The 26,527-nt window shown below is 34.4% G+C and overlaps 1 protein-coding gene across 4 annotated transcripts in view; it reads left to right on the forward strand.

Moving 5' to 3' along the window:
• Positions 1 to 26,527, forward strand: part of JMJD1C (jumonji domain containing 1C) — a 314,961-nt gene that overhangs the window by 133,451 nt on the left and 154,983 nt on the right. For 2 of the 4 annotated variants that reach the window (XM_068547462.1, XM_068547463.1), the window contains exon 2: positions 122 to 286. The exons of the other annotated variants lie outside the window; for them this stretch is intronic. The gene's annotated coding sequence lies outside the window, so the exon portion shown is untranslated. The remainder of the gene's footprint in view (positions 1 to 121; positions 287 to 26,527) is intronic. 4 annotated transcript variants of the gene reach the window in all.

The following is a 26,527-nucleotide window of genomic DNA, read 5'->3' on the forward strand; positions in this document are numbered from 1 at the left end:
AAGAGAAATGTTAATTTGAATAATGAATTTGTTAATGGCTTTTCTAATTTAACTTCATGGCTCATATTTTAAAATATCACACTCTACGTTGTTTATGGAGTTTATGTTTTCTTTTCCATAGGCGTATGTGGAATTTGATCATCTTGAGTGGGATAAACGAGAGTGGGTTAAAGTTTATGAAGATTTTTCAACCTTCTTGGTGGAATACCACTTAATCTGGGCCAGAAGGAACAACCCTAGCCAGACTCAGGGATCAAAGAGCAAACAGATTCAGTGGCCTGCATTGGTAAGATCTATATTCCTATTTCATTAAGCATTTTCAGTTGTTTGTTTTAAAAGAATAAGAGCTAAATATAAGTTTAGATTTATCTTAGTGATTATAGGTTAATATTCCTGAGGAGGCTCCGAAGTATCTGGCAGATATTTCAAAATACTGCTTTCATTTTGTTAAACAATTCTGTGTGTCTTTTTGTTAGTACTCTTTCAGCATATTTAGTCCATAAATAGTTTATTCTGTTCAGCTAGGGGAAACATGAATTGACGACTGCTGAGAGATACTTGATTGATTTGTATGCAGTGTGAAAGAACTGTGTTGAATGAGACTTTGTAAGTGAACGATAAGAGGGTACTTTTTATAAATCATTCAGTAGCATATAATTTTCCTTCGTTAAATTTTGTCAAAATTGAGTGAGTCGTGGATAATAGCAGATATTTAATGTGAAATTACAGTTGACCCTTGAACAACATGGGTTTGAACTGTGGGGTCCACTTATACATGGATTTTTTTCAATAAATATATACCCCTGTACTGTACTATTTACAGCTGGTTGAATCCACAGATGGGGGACTGCAGATTTGGAGGGCCAACTATAAAATTATATACACGTATTTTCAACTGCATGGGGGGTCAGGTCATAATCCCCATGTTGTTTAAGGGTCAACTGTGGATGTTAAGGTAATAAGTAAAATTATTTCATATCAGGAGGTATTCCATTTAAGAAAATAGTAGATTTCAATAAATTCTCAATTAGTTTGCAGAGTTTTATAAAAGAAACGTACTAACTAAACAGTATCATTAATTCTGTGGGAAAAAAGCCACATCTCTTTAACCATTGTTATCCCTGTTTCCTGGCAGGGTATTCGGCATTTAATATTTATTCAGTTTGTTTGAATGAAATAATTTTCTTACATTAATATCAAAGAAATATGTTAAAGCCATTGAAACGTTATTTTAGGTATTTGGTATATATATTATCAGGGTAGGTATTTCAGATTTTTTCAACATAAATTAACTACTTACAAGGATAGTTTTACTTGCTGATAATTGTAGTGCTTATAAATTTTCTCTTTTAGTTAGTTAACCCTTTAAAAGTCTGAGGAGTTAAGTGGTTAAAAAGCAAAGACAGAGAGGGAAGGAGAGAGATGATGAAATGAATTAATGGCGTTTTAAAAAGAAAATATAATATGGAAAGATGAAAGGTGATACTTATGAGTTATAGTTTTGATAGGATAGTTTGAATACTCTAGGAAAATAAAGAAGATAATTTTATCCATGATAGATTTTTTAAAAAATATTTGTTGAATGAATATGTTGGATTGTTAATATGAAGTTTTTTAAAACCATGACTAGCATGCTTTTTGATTCTATAAACCTTAACTCAAAAATTGGAAAAAATCTGTAATTATCACATATATGTGAATTTTGTATGAAAAGTCTCAAAAGCAGGAAGCAGTAATATCAATAATACCAAAAAGTATGCCTTAGTATCATAGTTAAAGAATAAACAGAACTTTAGAAAAATCTTTGCCCTTTATTAGAGAGAGTTAAAATCAAGGTGAATTCCTAATGTATATTTGTAAATTACTGATTTTGGAGAAAGTTTCTATTAGGAAATACTGTTTAATAATTTTTATCATAATTTTAGAAATTTGTTTCTGTTGAAAATCTTTTAACCTCACAAAACTACTTGAATAAGCACCGAACTTCTTTTTAAAATTCAACTTTTTTTTATATATAAAAGCAAGTACATATTATTAAAAACTTGGAAAGTGCTAAATGGTATAAACTAGAAAATCATAATCATTCTGTTTTGGCTTCCAAGGAATATCTAACTTAATTCTTTGACATATTTTCTTATAAAATATATTTCTCTGCCTTTTTTTTTCAAGCACAGAGTTAAATAATTTTTTTGAATTGTGGTGCAATGTGCTTAACATAGAATTTTCCATTTTACTTATGTTTAAGTGTGAAGTTTAGTGGCATTAAGTACATTCACATTGTTGTACAGTCTACAGAAATTATTCCATCTTATAGAACTGAAACTCTGTACCAATTAAACATCAACTCCCCATTCCCCCCTTTTCCCAGCCCCTAGCAGCCACCATTTTACTTTCTGTCTCCATGATTTTGACTACTCTGTACCTATATAAGTAGAATCATACAGTATTGTCTTTTTGTGACTGGCTTATTTCACTTAGCACAATGTCTGCAGTGTTCATCCATGTTGTAGCCTGTGTTAGAATTTCCTTCCTTTATATTATTGTATGTACATACCACATCATGTTCAGTCGTTTGTCTGTTGGTGTACACTTGTGTTGCTTCCACCTCTTGGCTATTGTGAAGAATACTGCTGTGCTCTTGGGGGTACATATATCTCTTTGAGACCATGCTTCCACTTCTTTGGGGTAAATATTCAGAAGTGTAATTGCTGGATTATATGATAATTCTATCTCTTAATTTTTTTGCGGTTACTGTCAGAGCAGCCATACTATTTTACATTCTAGCCAACAGTTGCTTTTTTTTTCAGTTTTTTGATAATAGTCATCCTACTGGATATGAGGTGCTGTCTCCTTGTTGTGATTGGCATTTCCCTAATGATTAGTGATGTTGAACATCTTTTCATGTGCTTATTGGCCATTTGTATATCTTCTCTGGAAAAATGATTCTTCAAATTCTTTGACCATTTTTGAATTGGGTTGTTTGTTTTTATGTTGAGTTTTAGGAGTTCTCTGTAGTATTCTGGATATTAATCCCTTATCAGATTTGATCTGGAAAACATTTTCTATCATTCTGTGGGTTATCTTTTTACTTTGGTGATAATGTCTTTCCATGCATAACATTTTAAATTTCTCAGTAAGTTAAATTTGTCTATTTTTTCTTTTATTATCTTTGCCTTTAGTGTCACATACAAGAAATCACTGCCAAATCCAGTGTCATGAAGTTTTTGTCATATGTTTTCTTCTGAGAGTTTGATTGTTTTAGGCCTTACATGTATGCTGTTGATCCATCTTGAGTTAATTTTTGTATAGGGCATTAGATAATGTTCAACTTCATTCCTCTGTTGTGAATATCCAGTTTCCCAGGACCATTTGTTAATGAGACTGTCTTTTCTCCACTGAATGTTCTTGACACTATTGTCAAAACTTCTTTTACCGTATATGTAAGATTTGATTTCTGGGCTCTTTATTCTGTTCCGTTGGTCTCTATGTCTCTCTTTATGCCAGTACCACACTGTTTTGATTTCTGAAGCTTTGTAGGAAGTTTTGAAATCAGGAAGTATAAGTCCCTCAACTTTTTTTATTTTCAAGATCGTTTTGGCTGTTTGGTGTCCCTTGAGATTCCATATGAGTTTCAGGATGGATCTTTCTATTTCTGCAAGAAACATGGGGATTTCTATAGGAATTGCATTGAATGTATAGATCACTTTGGATAGTATTGATCTCTTAACAATAGTAAGCCCTCCAGTCCATGAACACATATCTTTCCGTTTATTTATGTCTCTTTTAAATTTTGTTAGCAATGTTTTATACTTTCCAGTGTACCAGTGTTTCACCTCTGTGGTTAATTCCTAGGTAATTAATTCTTTTCTATGCTATTGTGTATGGAATTGTATTGTTAATTTTATTTTCAGATTGTTCATTATTATAGTATAGAAATGCAGTTGACTTCCATGTGCTGATTTTATATCCTTCTGCTTAGCTAACATCCTACTCAATTGTGAAAAAACTGGAAGCTTTTCCAGAAGAGAAGGATGACACTTAGACAAGGGGAAAAAAAAGGCATCTAAATTGAAAAAGAAGTAGTAAAATTATTTGTTTGCAGATGGTATGACCTTGTGTGGTCACACACACACACACACACACACACACACACACATACAAGCTAATAAGGGAATTCAGAAAAGCAGCAGGATACAAAATCTGTGCTTTCTTTTTTTTTTTTTTTTTTAATAACAGGTGGTGGAAACCTACAGCAGCACAAGGGGCTATGCAAGTTTAGAGGCAGGAGGAATCACTTAGGTTAGGAGGATCAGGCAAGGAGGGATGGGGAGGGGACTGGCATTTGGGGTTTATACTCTTTTTTTTTTTTTTAACAGATTAGTTTTTAAAATTTATTTATTTATTTATTTATGGCTGTGCTGGGTCCTCGCCTCTGTGCAAGGGCCTTCTCCAGTTGCAGCAAGCGGGGGCCACTCTTCATCGCGGTGCGCGGGCCTCTCACCATCGCGGCCTCTCTTGTTGCGGAGCACAGGCTCCAGATGCACAGGCTCAGCAATCGTGGCTCACGGGCCCAGCCACTCTGCGGCATGTCAGATCTTCCCAGATCAGGGCACAAACCCGCGTCCCCCGCACTGGCAGGCAGACTCTCAACCAGTGCGCCACCAGGGAAGCCCCTGTGCTTTCTTTTAATCATAGTTTTAGCTGAACCTGCATTAAAATTGTAGATCCTGGTTTTTTTTTTACTTAATGTTTTATCCTATACATTTGTCCTCAAGTTTTATTGGCTGCATAATATTTGATCCTATAATGATCCATTTCCCTAATGTTTGGTATTGTAGTTGTTTCTAATTTTTTGTGATTATAAATAGCTGTAATAAATATCATTATTATAAATATGTAAATCTTTTTCTGAATCCGATTATTTTTAAAACTTAGATTCACGGTAGTAGAATCACAAGGGTATGAACTTGAAAACAAGAAAAATCTAAAAATATCCTAATACTCCACAAATTATTTGAAAGTTGTACTTACTACTATTGTCCCCAGTGTATGAGTGTTTTCATCTCACCCTGAGCCTAACCCCCCAGCTCCCCCCCACCCTGCCTGTAAGCATTGATTACTTATTTTCAGAACATCTTGTAAAACCCAAACAAACATTGGAAAAGGAGGATTTTTACAGTTTGAGAGGTTTAAGAAGTGCAGAATTGAATGTTATTATTTTTATATCTGCTAAATTGATATTTTAAAATACTATTTTATTGTTTTAATTTGCATTTCTTTAATGGGATGAGTACTTTCTCATATTAGGAACTTGTATTTTTGTGAACTGTTTTTTCAATTACTTATTAGGGTTTTGTGTTTTTCTAATATTATGAACTTTTAAAATATTATTACAGATACTGTAATTCTTTGTCATATTTGTTTCATGGTTTGCTCAGCTAGTTTTATGAGAGAAAGTCTATTTGAATTGTATGTTTATATTTAAAGAAAGTCTGTCTAATGTGATATCTTCCTTAATTCAGATAGTCAGGAAGTGTCTTCCTTTCTTCCTGTTTCCTTTCTTTCTTTGTTTCAGGGGGTTGTAAAAATTAATAGAACAAACGATTGAAATCAGAATGTATGGTATACTCTAGAAAATAATCATTTTAACTTTCATAAGACTTGGCAAACATTCATTTATGTATAATACATGTGACTAAGAGTCTATTGTTTATCTGTTCACTAAAATGAGGCTTATTTAAGGAAATCTACAAGCAGCAGTTATGAAACTCAGAATTTTTAAATTCATATAGCATAATGAAATACTATACATACAAATTTGAGTTATTTTAGGGATACATATGAGGTAGTAATAGGCTGAAACACAGTAGAAAGTTAGTCTTGTTTTTAATTCTCTACAGATTTTTGTAGAGAATTAAATGTTTGTAATTCTGTGCACCTGATAGTTGCTTTCCTGTTCCTTTGTACTTAAACATATGTTTGTATTATCTTCTTTCCAGTTGTTTCACACCTTGTGTGGTACCTGTTAAATATTACATGTTGGTTATATTATCTAGTCTCCTTCTTATTCTAAGAAATCAGTGGAAACCAACAATATACCTGCTGGTTTTTGGAATCATGACAGGACAAAAAAAATCCTTTTATCTGTTTAACCTATTCTAAAGTTTACTTTAAAAGTTTAAAAATAAATAAAACTTCAATAAAATATGGGATAGTATAATACCCAGGTTACTTCTCTGGAATTGTCTCCTCATCTTTCTTCCCAGGATATCAATAGCAGAACATGTATTGGAGCACCACATATGTAACATGCTGAAGTGGTGTCTTCTTTTTTTTTTTGGCTTGGTCCTGTAGGATCATGGTACCACCTGAGGCCATTTTGATGATGGAGGCCAAGGTAACTTACATTTTTATGTAAGTTACTTAATATGTTGTTAAATTTTATTTTTTAATGAAGCAAAATACTCATGAAATCACATTTATCTGCACCAGGGAAAGAAAGTGTTGCATTCATAATTGAAATCAACGAATCGCCTACCTAACTGGGTTAGGGCCCTGGCTCCATCTCCTTTAGGAAAACCTTCTGTGGGGAGTGGGGCTTCGACCCTAACCCAGCTGGGCTGTAACACTGCTGCATTTTCTAAGGGGCTGAGTTTTCTACTACTTTTCTGCTGGCCCAGCCTTCCAGATCACCCCATCCAGAATTAATTTTACCATCTTGTGCTCCTGTAGAACATTGTTTTTGTACCTTTATTTTAACAACTAGTACATTCTGCTTTGTATTATACCTATTTGTTCACATGTCTGTCTTTCTCTACTAGATTGTAAGTTCTTTGAGGACAGGATCATGTCTTAGTCACCTCTGTATCATCCTAGGACTCTAGCACAGTGCCTTACCCATCTTAGACCGTGAGGAAATGCTTATTTTATTTTAAAGTGATAGATTTACTCTATCCCAGCTAGTGAAAAAGAACCCCACTGGGAGTTACAGCAAGTTTCCTGGCTATTACTTTATGCTAAGATCAAAGGACAAGAGAGCATCATCAGCCAGTTGTGGTAAAAATGTGTTTGTTAAGTTACCAATTTTACATGGCAAGTAGTCAAAAACAAACAATAAAAATGTTTATAATAGATGCCCTCTTTCTAATCAAATACAAATGTGATTCCTTAAGTTGTCATGGGGGGAAATGAACTTATATCTTCATTGTCAACTAAATATGCCAATCTACAGTAATTTATCTGAATTTCTGGAATGAGTTTTAGGAAGCTCTGACTTCTCCTTCTTCCCAATGCAACTTTTCCTTTGCTAGATAAGTTATTCTGGTTTGACCAGGAATTGCGATCAGATCATAAGCATGTGAGCCTTCATCAATATGTTTCCTTTAGGCTTTTTGCCTAGTGAAAATACTTTTTAGTTGCTCTCTGTTCTGAAAGAAACCTTCTCAAAGTAGAACAGAATTCACCTCTCTTTGGGACAGACTTACATTTATGTCTCTTATATTTCCAAACTTGGTTAGATTATGACTTCAACCAAATTTTACTGAAATGTGAAGATATGCCACATTCCAGCTATGAAATGAGCTTTCACATAAATTCATTTAGAGAGTTTTTACATATCGATAGTTGAGTTTTCAGAATTAGAATTTAAGTTTTACAGTTCTTTGTACTTCAGTAAATAATGAAATGGTAGTAAAGATAATAAACCTTCAGGATTATTATTTCTCAGGAAGGTAAAGCACTTTAAGAGATTAAATTATATATAGTAAAGTATTAGATTTTTTAAATAACAAAGTCTAATACTAGAAAGGATTCCAGTGAATGAGCATGTCTTTCATTTCTTGTGGGTCATAAAATGACATTATTTGGGGGGAAAGTATTATTTTGTAAGGACCATAAAGAAGTTTCTACTCTTTGATTCATTAATTCTACTCTTAGGAAATTATCCTTATAAAATAATTCTTAAAAAAGTAAGAATTATAGTCAGTTCAGCCAATGTTTATCAGATACCTAATATGAGCCAGATAGTCCTGCAGATAGAAAAATTAAAGGTATAATGTTACATGCAGGAAGTTGTTCATTAAGTCCTACTAAAGAAGAAAAAAAGAAACAACTTTGATGTCTGAAAATCTGTGAATGGTGTTAATTTTCTGAGAGATTATGCAGCTTTAAAAATTGTAATTATGAATACTTTAGAGAAACATGGACAAATAAAATTTAAGTAAAAAACAAATCTTGATTATAGTGGTGTTAATTAGAAAGTATTATAAAGTAATTAAAATTATTCTTTTAGAATGGAAGGCATATGCCTGATTATAATTTGTCTTGTCAATAAAAACAACTATTATTTCCCAAGATATTGGAAATTCTAATGTAATTAGTTTGTCTTGCAGTTTTTATTTTGGAAATAGTTTTCTTCAAATGAATTAGTTTAGTTTGTTTTAGGCTACTGTTGATATACTTTGACATATGCTTTTTATGTTAATACAGCATTTTTAATATCCTTAATAGTACAAAGAATTAAGACTTTTAATAAAAATGACAGTTGAAACAAAGACCAAGTAAAATATAATAAAGATTATTTAAGATTTGTTTTTAATTCAGTCTGAATTACTGTTTACTCATAGATTTACATGGCATGATATGACCTTAGAGATCTTCTAGTCATAGATTCAGAGAATGTAATTGCTGAAAAAGACAACAGAAGCCTAGCAGTCATCTAGGAAGGCAATGTAATATATTAAGAACATAAGCCTTGATGTTGGATTTCCTGGTTCAAATCTCTACTCTGCCCTTTGCTCTTAATATCTGGATGAAATTAAATCATTTATTCTCCCTATGTCTCACTGTCTTCATAATAGTAGTACCTACCATGTAGAGTTGTAAGGGTTAAGCAACAAAATATGTAAATAAAAACCTCAGAACAGCAAGGTCCTACTGTGTAACAGGGAACTATATTCAATGTCCTGCGATAAACCATAATGGAAAAGAATATTAAAAAGAAAAAAGAATGTCTATATGTATATAACTGAGTCAGTTTGCTGCACAGCAGAGATTGGCACAACATTGTAAATCAACTCTACTTCAGTTAAAAATTAAATTAAAAAAAAAAAAACTTGTATAGCACAGCAATGAGTTTAACCAACTGTACAGTTTTTAGGTGTAATCCCCACAAGACTGCCTCTCTTACAAGTTTGAGGGTTTCCCAGACCTATTCTTCAGTTTGATAATTCACTACAAGGACTCATAAAGCTCACTGAAAACTGTGATACTTGTGCCTGTGATTTATTGCAGAGCCAGGATGCAAATTAAAATCAACCAAGGGAAGAGATGCCTAGGGCACAAAGTACAGGAGGGTCTACACATGGACCATGAAATTCATAGACAGCATTATCTCCTTCTGGCCACAAAGTGTGACAGTTGCAGAGTATTGCCAACCAGAGAAGCTCCCTCGAGCCTTTGCTGGCCATAGTTTTCATTGGAACTCAAGCACATACTGTCTGCATATCTGAGCTTTAGTCTCTATTTCTTTCTGGAGATCAGACTAATACCTTTAGTTATCACTTACTCTAGAAGTTGAAACTGATATTGAAATATCTAAAGTCCCCATCATAAATTAGTTGTTGGACAGTCCAGTGGCCAAAGCCCTGAAGCAAACAAAGACACTCTTATCACAGGGGCCTAAAGATCACCTCCCAGTAGCTGAAATCCAGACCAGACCTCTCTTTGGGTAGGTAGGGTTGCTTCTTCACTAGACAGGCCACCCCCATAGCCTTTAGCCTATGCTGTCTTATGGCAAAACAGTCATATTTGTCTAGACATCTGAATTTAGTATAGCATTTATATGACAGTCACAGTAATAGTAATAGTATGAACATACTCTACATTTGGAAGTGCCAGTGTTGAGTAGGGATAGATTTAAAGAAACTGCTAATCTGATTTATAAAGCCATTACATACGTTTTCATATTCTTGTAGTAATTTATTATTTATTTTCCCTCATGATCTACCACTATTTGTACCTTATGATAAACTTGTACAGAACTATTTAGTATAGAAGTTAGCTGATGGTTAGCTAAATCTAGTTATTCCCCAGGCCATTCTTCTTCTATCAGTATTACATTCTGAGAAGGCTCAATTTTCTGATACAGTTAATTATCAGTATTATTATAAGACTTACATAAGGTAATTGAATCTTACAGTGATAGTGTTATGTCATATCGTAGTATGGTCATGAGACAGTTCAGTTTCACTAAAGAATGATCAGTCATTATTGCAGAGGAATTTGCTATGCTCCTAACGGAATTGAATCTTGCCCATATATCAGATATTATTATGGACAGGCTTAGTTAACAATTGGCCCTTACGCATTTTTTTCTGGATTCTAAGTCAGTTTAGAACAAAGTCAATCACCCTGTCTTAGTTCACAAGCTTGTACTAAGACTGTTTTCCATTGTGTGGTGTTAAGAAGTAAGGCCCACTTCTCTACTACAGGGAGTACACAAGGAGTATTGAGAATTACATTAATTATATTAATATTGTAACTATCTTATAGGATATGTCTTATTTTGATCAGTCATAGGGGCAAGGGCAGTCATAGTGCATTGGTATAAATTACAGGTGCCCCAGAAAAACTTCCATAGGTTTAGAGGTATGTAGGAATCCCATGGGTGTGCTACTTGAGCCTTAGCAGCTAAGATGGAGGGCCATTTTCCCAAGGCTATTTTGACCTCAACCTGTGAAAAGGACCTTTTGGGTCAGAGTACAAGTCCTTTCCCAGTGCTGGTGCCTAGCATTATTTGTTGAGTCTGCCTGACCCATTTCACTAAAACCTCATTATTTTCATAGGCTGACTGCCATCCCTTGCCTTCCTCCTGGAAGAGACCTCCCTCTAATCTCCGTATTCTAGTTAGCAAATCTTTTTCTTCCTAAGCTTGGCCAGGTGTCAGGATCTGCCCCAGTATCTCCCTGACTTTCTTCTTAACTGTTACAGATAACAAGAATCAAGAGATAATATAGTTAGCTCATTTAAAAAATTTTACATTTCTTTATGTATCCAGTGAGCCAGATCTCTATGAGTTGGATCCATCATTTCTAAATTTCACTGGTAACTTTCATCTCTGCTAACTGATCATTATACAGCTACAGTTCCAAACCATGGGTGGTCAAAGGGCCACCTGGGAGTCAAAAGGTTTGTCCTCCACCATCCTCTCATTCTTTTCCCAAACTACATAGTAGAGGTGGTTAGCATTTGTTGCACAAATCCCACTTCTGACACCAACTCACTAAGCTCAGCCAGTTGTACAGTTTGAGCAAACAGTCTCTGCAAGACAGCCCTTCTGACGCCATTGCAAGTTCAAGGCTTTTGAAAACCACCCTCAGTTCAATTAATTTGCTGGAGGGACTCATGGAACTCACTGAAAACTGTTATGCTCAAGCCCATAGTTTGTTACAGAGAAAAGATACAAACTGAAATCAATAAAAGGTACAGACTCCCATAGGAGTCTAGACGTGGAGCTCCTGATCATCATCTTTTTGTGGAGTCATGGATAGTGTTATCTCTTCCTGGCTACAATGTATGACAGTATGCATAGATTATTGTCAAACAGGAAAAGCTAAGTCAAGCCTTTGGTTTTGTTTGTTTTTATTGGAGCTTGATCACAAACTGTTCACATGGCTGACTTTTAGTCTCTAGCCCCTCCCAGACTGTCAGACTAATATCTTTAGTTATCACTTCCTTTGGAGTTCACAGGTGATAATGTATGGCTCAGAGCCTCATCATAGGTCACAGTGAATTATTCTTTGGATATAATTTATTAAAAATCTTTATATCCTAAAATTATTTTGGAATCTTTTTCTTGATTATTTGACCTTTCTATTATAAGTATTTCCCATATCTCTTTGTCTTTTTTGTTATGCTTGGAATTGCTAGGGATTTTTGTTTTGTTGCTGTTATAATTCATAGCAGCCAAAAGCAGCTAGCCATATAAAATAAATGTAGAGATTGTTGGTTCCATTTTCTTCTTGTCCAGAAATATGGTTGCCTGTCTACCATGTGTTCTCATTTGAGAAATTATTTTCAGTTCTTGTGGGGAAAAACTCTGCTTTGGTGTTGAGTTTTAAATGCTTGCCTCTTTACAAAAGTAGCTTCTCTTTCACTGTATAAATACTTTTTTGTTTTAATTTATAAATGGTTACAAGTAACTTAAAATGCAGCAGCATTATATATATGTCACATGATAATTTCATTCATGCAGTAAATATTTTTTAACATTTATTATGTGCTAAGCATTATGTAAGTACTGTAAATCCAACAAGTATGGTCCTTGCTGTCTGACACATAATTATTTAAATGCAACTGTGAAGAGTTCTATGAAAAATACAGATCTCCCTTGATACTGTTGTAAAGCTTATTTATACTTCCATTTGAAAAAATATGATGTAAGTTTTCTTACATGTAATAATGTAAGTAATATAACATCATTAGGTTTTTGAGGGCTTACCAAGTTCCAGGCATTTTTCCCAGTGTTTTTGTATCATCCCTTGGAGACTGATATTTTTATTATCCCTGTTTTACAGATAGGCAAACTTGAGACATGGTATAGTTAAGTAAGTTACTGAGGAAAGAAGTAACTATTGAAAAGTTTAAATAATTATGTAAGATTAAAAGTGATAATCTTTTCTCATTCTCTTTCATGTATTTCCCATAGGTATCCCTAGTTAACAGATCGTTATATGTCCTTTTAGAATTCCCCACTTTTCCTCCCTTCTCGGTAAATATGCAAATATTCTGCAAAAGTCTTGTTTTAAAACTAAATAGATAACTTACTATGCATGTACTGCTTTATGAATTAAACGTGATTTTGATATCTTAAGGTTGTAAAGTTGAAATGGATATGTGAACCATGAAAGATAGGCAAATCATTGTAGCATCTTGTAAACTGGGTAAACCCGAAGATAATTGTGCTAATCTTGGGGCTCCCCTAGGGATTTCAAAGAATATAAGAATGATTTCCAAGATCTTTTCTATTCCTCAGGAGGATTTGAAGGTAAGGTGTATCAAAATAATTCACTTTCACAGTGAAGAAAAGGAGGGCTAACCTTCTTGGGTGAAAAAAATACAGATTAAGAAATGTTTTTATCATTTTGAATGTCTGTCTCCTACTTTTAATTGAGTAATGCCAGGAAATCTCTGGTATTCTCTCCCCACCCCACCCAGTATTCCTACATATAGTGTGTTTGCGGACAAAGTTTATCTTTTATAATCTATGAAGTAGTGGTCAATCATATATATGTAGTGGTGGTAGATACGGATTTGGATGAAGTCATTTGCAGTCCTTTTCTTACTATGATGCAGCAGTGCTATGTACTGATATATAGATTGTGTAACCCTAATACTGTTATAATTTTAAATTTAAAATAAATGCTATTTAAGCTTAGTTTTTCCTCTCCTCATTGGAGTACAAGGAGTCCATTTAAATATAGCATATCTGAAGAACATTTGAGTAATTCTGGAACACCAGATGAATTTTATTTTGGAAAAAGAGTGATGCATGTAGTCTGCTATTTCAGCTTAATTATGGTGTTACGGAGCTTTAAATCAGCTTGTCTTAAAACTTCATCATTGTGTAGTCCAAATAAAGCTGGATCTGCTTGACTCCTGACTTGGTACCCCTCTCATCATTACATATTATCTAAAATTAACGCACGTGAGCAAACAGTGTCTTTTTTGAATAAGTACCTAGAGAAGACAACACAGAGCACAGAACAAAACTTCTACAAAATCTTTGTGTGTTTCTCTTAAACCAAGAGCTACTCTCATACAACTGTCCCTCAAAAAATTTTTTTGCCTGCTGCTCAACCTTTGACCTTTCTTTGTTCATCCACAAAACTGCCTGAATCTTTCTCTTTCAAGAGAAGCTTTATACCCTTTCTTATGTAAATAAATTTCTCACGTAAATAAAAAACCTCTGTTTCAGGGTTTTTATAAATGGTGTGAAGGCATTAGGAATCCTTGTGATAATGGAACAGTTCTGTATAATGGTTGTGGTGGTGGTTACATGAATCTTGCACATAGGATAAAATTGAATAGATTGCGTGCACACACACCACAACTATGAGTGCATGTAAAACTGGTGAAATGAGATTTGTAGTTTGTACCAGTATCAGTTTCCTGGTTTTGACATTATGCTATAGTTCTATAAGATGTTACTGTTAAAAGAAACTAGGTGACTTTTTTGCAATGTCCTGTGAAGGTGTAATTATTGCAAAATAAAAAGAAAAAAAAAGTAGGTCATAACACATGTGAGAGAAATTTGAGAAACACTTTCTTTTTTTTTTTAAACAAAGTCTCCATTCTCCTCAACAAAGTGCTGTTAGGCATTTATTTTAATTAAAGTAGATTAAATTTTTAAAAAGTAATATAAAGGTTATTGATTAACACAAATAGCCAAAAGATTAGGAAATGATAAAAATTGTAGAATAAACTAAAGAAATTGAAAATTCAAATAGAAAATACTCTGAACAATAAAGGTAAAAGAAAGTAAATGTAAAAGTTAACTAACTTATTTTCAGAAATAGAAGAAAGTAAAAAAATATACAAGTTCATATAAAAGTCCCTGTTTAGCATGTTCATCTCAATTGTAATAAATAAAATAAAAACATAACATCATTAATTTCAGAGATCTAAAAAATGATATAAAAATGAAAAAATGGTTAAAATAAAGAAATGGTTAATATAAGGAGGATCCAGCTAGTTGGACACAGTAAATAATATAATACAATTAGAAATTTAAAAATTAGAGAAAAGATGTCAAAACAATGAAAAAACATGAACAGTTTGAGGTCAAGGAAATTAAACATGTAAAATTTCATTGGCGTTACAGAAAAAAAGACATCCGGTGACCACCTTTCTCTTATCTCTCACTTAGTAATATGAGGGAGGTTCATTGATGGGACAGTAAATTCATAATGACCTTCTTTAAATCATTTATTGTAGTTGTGGCTAACTTGTACTTATGTTTACAGTTAAGTGCCTGATTACTATAAAAATGATAATTTGGTAATGGTTTTAAAAAGACTTCCGAATGTTTTGGTTCTCAAAAAGTGTCAGTCGGTTATTATGAATACATTTTCCAAATGAAAATCTAATTTTCACCTGCTTTGCTTAGAATCCTTCAGTGTCTTCTCATCTTAAGAAAAAGACCAAACATCCATTTATAAGACTTTGCATGATCTTGCCCTTCTAGCAGTATGAACCACCCACACATCCCCACCCCCTGTTGCCCCATTGTTCTTCATAGCCCATCCCTGTAATTTTCTTTGAATTCTTAAAAAATACCATATTTTCTCCTGCCTTGGCACATTCTGTTCTCTCAGCTTAGAACACTTTCCCAGTTAATTTATACCTCAAATATTACTTCATTTCTTCGTGGAAGGCCTCTCTAAACTCATGGTTTAAATTGAGGAAAGTACTTAGTAAGTTTTCCTAATTTCATTTATCACAGTTATAATTTTGCATATTTTATGTGATTATTTGATGAATGTCAGCCTGCTGGTAGATTGTATACCCCATGGAGGCAGGACCGTGCTTGTTTTTGTTCAGCATTGCAATCCCTCTCCTTCGTTAGTGAAACACTGAATTAGACTTAAAATTCATCACACTCTCCTCTTTATTTTTGACTGTTTTATTGCTTTGTCTCTGTGCTGTATTTCCTCTGACCTGTCTTCTAGTTTACTTACTCTTTTCAGTGGTATTTAATAAGGTTTTATTCATTCATTGCTTTTTCAAAAATTTTCAACGAATCTATTTTCTTATACCCTAGAAGTTTTTTTGATTCTTTTCCAATTCTGCTTGCCCTTTTTATAAAAAAATTAAAAATTCTGTTTTCTATACATATTTCTAAAGTTGTCTTTTATTTCTTTAAACATACATTACTTGTATTTATTCTGTTAACCTGTGTCTGTTAATTCTCACGTCTTAAAGTTTTTCCTGTTTTGCTGTCTCTGCTGGTTCTCAGCCATGCTACCTTGTGTTTAGTTAATTTTTAACTCTCCACTCCCCCTTTCCAGGCGAAGATGGTTGGGGGATTTTTGTGACAATATTGTTAGGTCTAGAATGAAGGTAGATTTCTCCAGAGAGGATTCGCTATTCAGTCTGCCATATATCTGGGGTGACACCATCATGATGGTCTCAGATCACTTTAAATTCAAAGCTTAAAGTTTTTTGTATTACTAAGGTAATGTGAATGAATCCATGTGAGGGCTGATTTGTGGTTACAACTTCAAAGGAAATTTTAAAAATTGTATTTGCTCACTACCAACCCAGCTTTCTTTGCAGACCCAAGAAAGTGGAAAGAATTGGGTAGGTTTACTCTTATCTCAAGGTGTGATTTGTTAGCCCTTTGTGGTTCCAGGTAACTGCGGGTGAGTCTCTTGCTAGCCTTCTCTCTTTGAGCAGACTGTGGCTTTTGCATTCTGTTACTGTTTCCCCAAAATCTCTATAAACTTCAGCTCAAGTGTGCCCCCATTCAGCAAATGCTCTCGGGGTAAGAGTCTCTATGCAGGTCCTGTTTTTTAATATGACGATTTAGAAGTAAGTGAAATTAATGTTTTCTAGGAATTGCAGACCTAAAGTTAGTGTTGTACTAATTTAATCCATGTTTCCAAATTATTCACATGTAGATTGTAATTGGTCATGAGTTTTAAAATTGTTTGCTCATATAGATCCCTTCAATTCATGTCATGTGTTGGTACTACTTCTATGCTAAACTTATATGACTTTGAAAATGAAAAAAGTTGTTTTAAACAATTGTTGATATATTTATTAATCATAAGTAAAATGGTAGAATGACTTTCAAGTTAATAGTAAGGTTTTAAAATACATGAAAAAGAAACATAAGAAAGCACTTAGTATGTACTTTTCAAAGTTACAGGAAAGATTTAAGTGTTCATTTGTGAAATAACATTGAAACAAGTGGGGAGATCTTTTCAGATAAATAATAAGTAAAAATATTTTTATTCCTTTTGCATAATTTTATAGGTAGAAATTTTTATGACATTACGGGATGCTTAGGATGTAGAAATAATAAGTACTTTCCTCTTTAGTTATAAGCTGGATTGCTTATAACATTAAGGGTTTTTAAAACCCTAAATTTCTAAATAGTATGTTTATTTAGAGACTGTTTACTTACCATCAATTCTTACTGCCTGAAATCTGTGAATTATTCTTTCAGTGAATTTAGGATGTTATTAAATTTATTACCCTTCCCTCATACCTCCCACAATGCTATATTCTCTCTATATCTAACTGCTTATGCTTAGCACTTCCAAAAAATACCATACAGTTTAACGTCTCTGTTCTTTTGTTCATGCTTTTTCCTTACCTATAAAGTCTTTTCACCTATTTCTGCTTATTAAATCTCTACAAATCCAGAGTAACTCATATACCGCCTTCATTTTAAGAATTCCATTGATTGCAATCAGAGAATCCTCTTTGTAAGTACATATAAGACTTTTATAAAAACATTGAACATTTCTGTGAGTCCTTGCATTCTAGTCATTGCTATATGTGCTTGCCTTCCCTACTTTTCTTTGAGCACTTTGAGGGTAAGAATTGATGATGCTTTATTTTTATTTTTGATTTCTCTTTCCCCAAGAGATTCCCTTAGAGGTATCTCTATCCCCAAGGTACTAGAGCATAGTATCTTGAACATCATTCACATATAGTATGTGACAACACAAAAACATTATTAATAACTTTTTACTTCACACCAGGCACTTTTAAAAGTATTATCTAATTAAATCTTTACAACATTCTTATCATCTACATTTTGCAGGTGAGGTAACTGAAGCTTATGAGGCAAGCAACTTGTCTGTGGATCTACAGCTTGCGATTGGCAGACCTGGGACTAAAGCATAGGCTATCCCCACCCAAGGTCCTTATATTTAACCTTGTAAGCTATTTGTAGAAATGTATCATACTTATGGATTATATAAAGCGTCTTGTTAGTCATGTTGTGAACTCTGGACTAGTCTTAAACAACTGGTACATCTCCATAGTCCCATGGTGTGAGGAGATGACACAAATTCTCATCACTGACCCAATGACACCTGCTTTAGCATATGTCTCTTGATGAAATACCGAGACTTTTTTTGGTACCTTGATGACACTTGAATGTTTTCTTAACGTTATCATTGGTAAGCAATCTTTGGGTTGCTTTGCTTTAAAAATGGATTATACTTAGTAGGCTTTGGGTCTTAATTTTCTTTTTGATAAATCTCTAAATATTTGTTTTTACTACAGTGAGTTCAGGATAAATGCCTTGGGCTCATATTAACAAATACAGTTTTCTTATGAAAGTTTTTTTGCTTTTTTAAACAAAAAGATATACATTTGAAGGTGACAAGAGTCCAGGCTACATTATAGCTTAGAGAATAAAATGTTTTCTGTTTCCATCCCCTGTTTGAATTTGCAAGCAGAAAAAGAATTGCATGGCAGTTTCTGGGTTTTTAATGTTCCTAGGACTTTCTTATGCTGCTTTATACCAGGAGGAGGTGAGAAATGGTTATGTTATTGTCCATTTATGGAATATATTTTCTCTATTCAGTTGTATGTTTTTAGCCCCTCCATCTAAATAGCTACTATGCTGAAAATGGAGGTTCTTGACTTAAATTAGGTAACTTGTTCATTTGCATATTAGTTATGGGCAGGTTAAGCTTAAGCCTTAGAGTTGCCATACTTTAAAGAGGCCATTTGGGATCTCACTGAGGTTAATGTTTTACTGGAGATAGGCAAGCAACCTCAGCTAACTCCCAGTAAGTCTCGTTTCTCGTTTACAGTTGTGTAAATCATTAACATTTTCTTAATATAGTTTCACATCAGCACTGCTGACAACCTTGAAACCTAAATCTGTGAGTGTGTGTATAACACTTAAATGTGGGACTTTTGTCTTTGTTCTTAGTTTAAAGGTAATAGTAATTTAAAATAACTTACTATTACCTCATTAGGTGAAAACAAGATGTAGGGTTATAAATATAGTTTTATACTATTTTTTTTTTTCAAAATAAGTATAAGATAGGTGAGAAAAATCAATACATATGTTTGTATCTACTTATATGCACTTAAAGGAACTCTGCAGTAATCCTGGTTACCTTCATGTGTATGTTTCAGATGGGGGTATTTGTTTGGAGGATAGATAGAGGAAAGGAGAGAAAAAGGGATGGAATTTCTTCTGAATATTGTCTTATGTATTTTGAGAACCATTGGAATGTATGGTCTATTAAAAATTTTTTTCAATCTGTTTACTCATTGACCTCTATGCCTTTCCATAACTGCAGTTAAGGAAACTCATTTCCTTTGTTTCTGATTGAATGTTCATATATGAAAAAAAAATGAATCAGAGATTAGATTGTAAAATGTATCTATATAATATATACTTGTATAGAAATTTGTTTTTCATTTTTTACCTTTATTCCATACTGTGGAATAGTAAAAGTTTGTTGAAAATGGCACCCTTCAGGGGTCAACTTTACTCTTAATGTGAAAATACAGTTGGTATGCCGTATCATGTAGGAGCACCTAGATCCAGACTTTTTTTTTTTTAATTAATTAATTATTATTATTTTTTTTTGCTGTGTTGGGTCTTCGCTTGTGTGCAAGGGCTCTCTCTAGTTGCGGCGAGCGGGGGCCACCCCTCATCGCGGCGCGTGGGCCCCTCACCATCGCGGCCTCTCTTGTTGAGGAGCACAGGCTCCAGACGCGCAGGCTCAGTAGTTGTGGCTCACGGGCCCAGTCGCTCCGCAGCATGTGGGATCCTCCCAGACCAGGGCCCAAACCCGCGTCCCCTGCACTGGCAGGCAGACCCTCAACCACTGCGCCACCAGGGAAGCCCCAGACATTTTGAAACTTCTTTTCCCCAAAACTGAAGTTCTCATTAGCCAATGAATTTTTTTTTAATACTTTAAAAAATTTATTTATCTATTCTTTTTTTTTTTTTCCCCCGGCTGTGTTGGGTCTTCGTTGCTGCATGCAGGCTTTCTCTAGTTGAGGCGAGCGGGGGCTACTCTTCATTGCGGTGTGCAGGCTTCTCACTGCAGTGGATTCTCTTGTTGTGGAGCACAGGCTCTAGGCACACGGGCTTCAGTAGTTGTGACACGCGGGCTCAGTAGTTGTGGCTCGCGGGCTCTAGAGCTCAGGCTCAGTAGTTGTGGTGCACGGCCTTAGTTGCTCTGCAGCATGTGAGATCTTCCTGGACCAGGGCTTGAACCCGTGTCCCCTGCATTGGCAGGCGGATTCTTAACCACTGTGCCACCAGAGAAGCCCTGAATTTTAAACTAGTGTTTAAAATGACATTTTAATTGAGCCAAATTATGGTATGAAGGAGAAGGGGTAATACACTGTGACACTGACTGATACTCTAAGATAATTTAAAATAGTAGCAAAGTAGGAGGAAATACAAACAGACTATTGTTTATCATAGGCTAAGTGCCTTCTCTTAATTGATTTTTCTTTTGGCCTTATTTTAGTCGTTTTTTTTTCTTTCCAGCTACTCAGAGAAATTTTATAAGTGGTATCTAATCCTACTTCAAAAAATTGCTTTTATTTCCTGATTATAAAAGTTACAAATGTTCATTCCAGGATTTTTGACAGACACAGAGTTGTAAGGACTAAAATATAGAAGTCATCCTTAATATTTGGCCAGAAATAACCACTGTTAAGAATTGGATCCACTTTCTTTCAGGCTGCCTGTACTTTTTTTCTGTCTTCTTTATGTAAACATCAATAGCTTTACTTTTATAAGTGCTTAAGTACAATTTCTGAAAAAATTAGTTTTTGAAAAAAACATGTATACAGTAACATTCATTTATTTATCCCCACGTACAGTTCGTGAGTTTTGGTAAATTTATAGGCTCATGTAAGCGCCACCACAATTGGGATACAGAATGGTTCCTTCACGCTCAGAAATTTGTGCTGCCCCTTTGTACTCCTGACCTCTGGCAACCACTGAAATGTTCTTTGTTTATAGTTTTCACACTTTTCAGAATGTCATATACTATAAATGTATTCACACTGTATGTAACCTTTTGAGGCTGGCTTCTTTCATTTAGCATAATGCTTGGAGATTCATCCATGCTATTCCATGTATCAGTAGTTTGTTGCTTTTATTAATGAACAGTATTCCATTGTAACATAGTTTGTTGATGCATTTACTCATTGAAAGATAAATTCGGTTGTTTCTAGTTTGGGGTGATAATGAATAATGCTTCTAAAAACATTCATCTACATGTTTTTGTATTAATATAAACTTTACTTCACTTAGGCAGATACCTAAGAGGAAGACTGCCGGGTCATTATGGTAAGATGGTATTTGATTTCTTAAATAACTGCAAAACTGTTGTCCAGAGTAGCTGAAATGTTTTGGGAGTTCCAGTTGCTCTTTATCTTCACTTGATGTTGTCGAGTTGGTTTTTGTTTTATTTTAGACATCCTATTAAGTGTGTAATGGTACATCATTGTGGTTTAATTTGTTTTTCCCTTATAGTAATGGGTGTTGAGCTTTATTCATGACCTATTTACTATCTGTTTCTATTAGAGAAGTCACTGATCAAATCATTTGCCCATTTAAATTTTTTTTAATTTTTGAATTTTGAGAGTTGTTTTTTTAAAAAACTTTGAATATAAGTCCTTTTTCAGATAACGTGATTTGCAAATATTTTCTCCCAGTCTGTAGCAACAGTTTTTTAAAATTGAAGGATAGTTGATTTACAGTGTTGTGTTAGTTTCAGGTGTACAGCAGAGTGATTCAGTTATATTTATATATACATATTTTCAGATTATTTTCCATTATAGGTTATTTCAAGATATTGAATATAGTTACTTCTGCAAGTAGAGCAAAGATGTGAAGTATATATATATTGACAAAATCTTTATTCTTATATGTTATCTAAGTTAAAATTTGTAACTTGTAAATATATATTCCTTGTCTCTACTCCAATCATGAAATCAGCCTAGAATGTATTTTCTTCATTCCTCTACTACCTTCTCATCCTGTGTATGCAAGACTTACTTCTTAATATGTTAAGTTGTCATTTTTTCTAATCATTCTCACTTTTCTTAATTTTATGTTTAATTTTGAGAAAAGATTTAGAGAAAAATATAAGGATAAAGCTGGTACATAGTTTTGCCTACAGTACGAAATTTCCTGAGATATCTGTACTTCCTTTAGTGCAATTGGCCTGCTTTACCATATATTATATATATATATATTTTATATACATATAAAATAAAAATAGAGCAGGGATTGGCAAACTTTTTCAGTACAGGGACAGATAATAAATATTTTAGGCTTTGCTGGCCACATGATTTCTGTCACAACTCTAGGCAACGTGTAAAGGAATGAAAAGTGATTGTGTTACAATAAAACTTTATTTATAAAAACAGTCCTTGGATATTGATGCCTGGGTCCAGCCCCCAAAGGTTCTGATTTAAGAGATCTGAAATGAGAACTGAGCATCAACGTAAAAGCTGCGCAGGTGACTCTAATGTGCAGTTAGGTTTGAGAACCACTTATTTAAAAGAAACTGTAATACGGAATTAAGTTAAACAGATACCTTGAGAACTTAAAAGTGATAGAAATGTTTCTATCAATTCAGTTTGATCAAATGTAGTTAAGCCAAATGGATCTTTTGGGGGAAATTCAATATAAATTTGAAAGCTCTGTGTCTTTCCTTTAGCCTAATTGGCAGGCCTGACAGTTTCTTTTTGTGCCTTAAGTCTTGTCTTCTTATTCAGGAAAACACAAAATTACAGCAGGTTTTCATAGGAGCCAGCTAATAGTAGACAGTTGCATTACTGTGTCAGACCATCCTTGTTCTAGGTTAATTATCAGACCAAAGCAAAAATTGATTTCAGACATGGTAGTGACCTTAAATATAAGGTCATAGAAAAATATCTAGGGAGGTCGGAAAATACTGTGTTCCTTGAACTATTTAGTTGGTATTCCATGTAATACAAATGAACAGAAAAACATAATATTTTTCTTTTAAAAAATTTAGTATATATTTCATTTAAAAAATAAAAACACTGATTACATTTGGTAATCTGCCTGTGAAATATATGGCAGACCCCAAAATGTCACATGCGTTTATATTAGTTTTTTATTATGCTGAAAATTATCTTCTTTGCTGAAGATAAAACGCTTTTTTGAGAACTGCCTCCTTTTACCTTCAGTGTCAGAGAACCCTAATGGCTTTCTTTTGTACTGCAGCATCCTACGTAATTCTTTCCCCCAGTCTTCATGATCAGATCAGCGATGGACACCTACCGTATATAGTGCTAAACTGTGAATAGCCGGTAAATTTGGAGTAATGTGAGTGGTGCACATGTAAGTTTTAGTTTTTCTCTAGAATGAAGCCTCAGCCATATAAAGAGAAGCAGCAATGAGAGATGAAGAGAATCGTTACGGTTCTTAACAACTTCCTAGGTCTATTAGGTATAACCTTGTGAGACCCTCATCTCTTTTTGCTTTTTAGATTCTGAGATACCTGTGTAATCTTATAATTATTTTATCCTCAAGCTGTTTTTCTGTTATTTGTAATCAAAAGTACTCTGTATTGTTTACATTTCGAAATTTGTGATATTATAAGCATTTCTACTATGCAAACACATTACCAATCCCCAAGTGACTAACCAGAAGAAACAAACTGGTTCTTAAGACGCCTGAATCAAATACACAAAAAAGGTTACAATACTTCAAAATGAAGGTGACTGATATTACAGTCTTTTGAGTTCAAAAGATCAAGAGAATTGAATGATTTTAAAGTAGCCCAGTTTTTTAAGACTCAGATCAGAGTTATCTCCTATCCAGGTTAGGGCAGGTCTCCTTACTTGGTACCCCAATGGCACTCTTGGCATCTCTTTAATATTGCAGCTGTCTCAGGATATGAAAATTATTTTTATTTTTTCTGTAGCCCCTTTAAAAGATAACCAGTTGTTTATTCAGATTTCACCAGTTTTACATGTGCTCTGTGTGTGTATGTGTTGTATGCAGTTCCATCACTGTTTAGATTTATGTGACCGTCACCACAGTCAAGATACAGAACAATTGCATCACAAGGATCCCTCAGGCTACCCTTTTGTAGCCATGGCCGCCTCACTCCCCAGCCCCTGACCACCACTTATCTTTTTCCATCTCTATAAGTTTATTATTTCAAAAATATTGTCTAAATGGAATCATACTGTATCCATCTCAAAGGGACGGGCTTTTTCACTAAGCACAGTTTCTTTAAGTTTCCTTCTAGTTTTTGTGGGCATCAATAAATTTCTGTTTATGGCTGAGTAACATTTCCAAGGCAAGGATGTACCACAGTTTGTTTAATCATTCACCTGTTGAAGAACATTTGGGTTATGGCTGAGTAACATTTCCAAGGCAAGGATGTACCACGGTTTGTTTAATCATTCACCTGTTGAAGAACATTTGGGTTATTTCCAGTTTTTTGCTATTATGAATAAAGCTGCTGTGAACATTCATCAACAGGTTTTTGTATTAACATTAGTTATCTTTTTTTTTCTGGGACAAATGCCTGAAAGTTTATTTTGCTGGGTCATATGGCAAGTACATGTTTAGATGTTTAGTTTTGTAAGAAACTGCCATTTTCTTCTCCAGAGTTGGGTATACCAGTTTACATTTTCATCAGTAATGTTTGAATGATCCAGTTTCTCTGTGTCCTTGCCAGCATTTGGGGTGATCACTATTTGTTTATATTAGTCATTCTGGTATGTGTGAAATAATGTCTTGCTGTGGTTTTAGTCTATATTTCTCTAATGGCTAATGGTGTTGAACATTTCATGTGCCATTTCACTTGCCATCTGTATATCCTCTACGGTAAAATGCCTGACCATGACTTTTGTCCATTTTGCAGTTGGATTGTGTTTGGTGGGTTTTTTTGTTTGTTTTGTTGTTAACTGCCATACGCTTTTTTTTTTTTCATTCTTCCACCTGGAAGTGATTGTATATGCTGTGAGATAGTTCTGAAATTTCACTTTCTTTTTTATTTGGGTAATCAGTTGTCTCAGCAAGGAGTCAGTCCTTTTACTGTCAGTCTTTAATGCCTGCTTTTGTCATTTGTTTCCATATATGTTTAGCTTATTTGGAGGGTTTCTCTTTTCTATCCTTTTCCTCCCATATTCCTATTCTAGTATCAAGCAGTGTAATTAATAAGGCTTTATTTATTTGAGGTGGGTTTTTTTGTTGTTGTTCTTCTTTGGGTTTTTTGGTTTCCTTTTTTAAAATTTTAATTTCCTTTTTTTTTTCATGTGTTTATTACAATGGCTTTATACTATGACTTGAAATCTGATGGGGCAAGCCAAGCCAACCATGTTGTTGTTCTTCAGTAGTATAGTGCTACTTCTTGTCCTTTTGCTCTCCCATATTTATTTGTTTGTTTGTTTATTTTTGGCTGCATTGGGTCTTTGTTGCTGTGCGCGGGCTTTCTCTAGTTGCAGTGAGTGGGGGCTACTCTTCGTTGTGGAGCTTCTCAGGCTTCTCATTGCGGTGGCTTCTCTTGTTGCAGAGCACAGGCTCTAGGTGCATGGGCTTCAGTAGTTGTGGCACACGGGCTCAGTAGTTGTGGCTTGCGGGCTCTAGGTGCGCAGGCTCAGTAGTTGTGGCGCACGAGCTTAGTTGTTCCATGGCATGTGGGATCTTCCTGCACCAGGGATCGAACCTGTGTCCTCTGCGTTGTGGGGGGGACAACTGCGTTCGTCCCCCCGAACCTGTGTCCCCAGGCGGATTCTTAACCACTGTGCCACCAGGGAAGTCCCTCCCATATATATTTAGAATCTTGTCAGATGGAGAAGGTAATTTGAATCAACTCTACTATTGAGAGCCACTGGAAAAGCTGAATCACAATTAAAATAAATAATCTTTGAAGACATCAGACAGTCTCCAAAACTGTGAAGAATTATAGGGCTAAAGCTCTGGGGGAAAAAAAGCAGAGCTAGTATATTGAGACTGACATTTGGACTTTCTTTTCCCCTAATGGTGTACAGATTCCGGAAAAGGCCACCAAGAGGCTGAGAAGCTAAGCAGTTGTTTTGTCCCCTTAATAAAAAGGGAGGTAAAAGTTTGAGTTTGCAACTTCCAAGGAGAGAGCTCTTTGTTTTTATGTTAAAACCTCAAGGGGCTAGACTCTAAATCAGTGTTTCTCAATTTCAGCACTGTTGACACTTTGGATGAGATAATTCTTTGTTGTGGGAAGCTGTCCTGTGCATTGAAGGGTGTTTAGCCACATCCCTGTTCTGTATTCCGTAGATGTCTGTAACAACCCCTACCCGTATATTCATTGTGATGATTGAAAATGTTTCCATATATTGCCAAATGTCCCCGGTGCACAAAATTACCCACATTTAAGAAACACTAAATGGTATACTGGAATAGACCAGACTTTATAGGAATTGAAGCCCAGTTTTCAATCATGTCCATCACTGGATTAAGATTATCTGAGATTTACTAGTATCCTTTGCCTTAAGC

The sequence above is a fragment of the Eschrichtius robustus genome, chromosome 7 (assembly GCF_028021215.1).
Source record: "Eschrichtius robustus isolate mEscRob2 chromosome 7, mEscRob2.pri, whole genome shotgun sequence".
NCBI classification, from domain to species: domain Eukaryota; kingdom Metazoa; phylum Chordata; class Mammalia; order Artiodactyla; family Eschrichtiidae; genus Eschrichtius; species Eschrichtius robustus.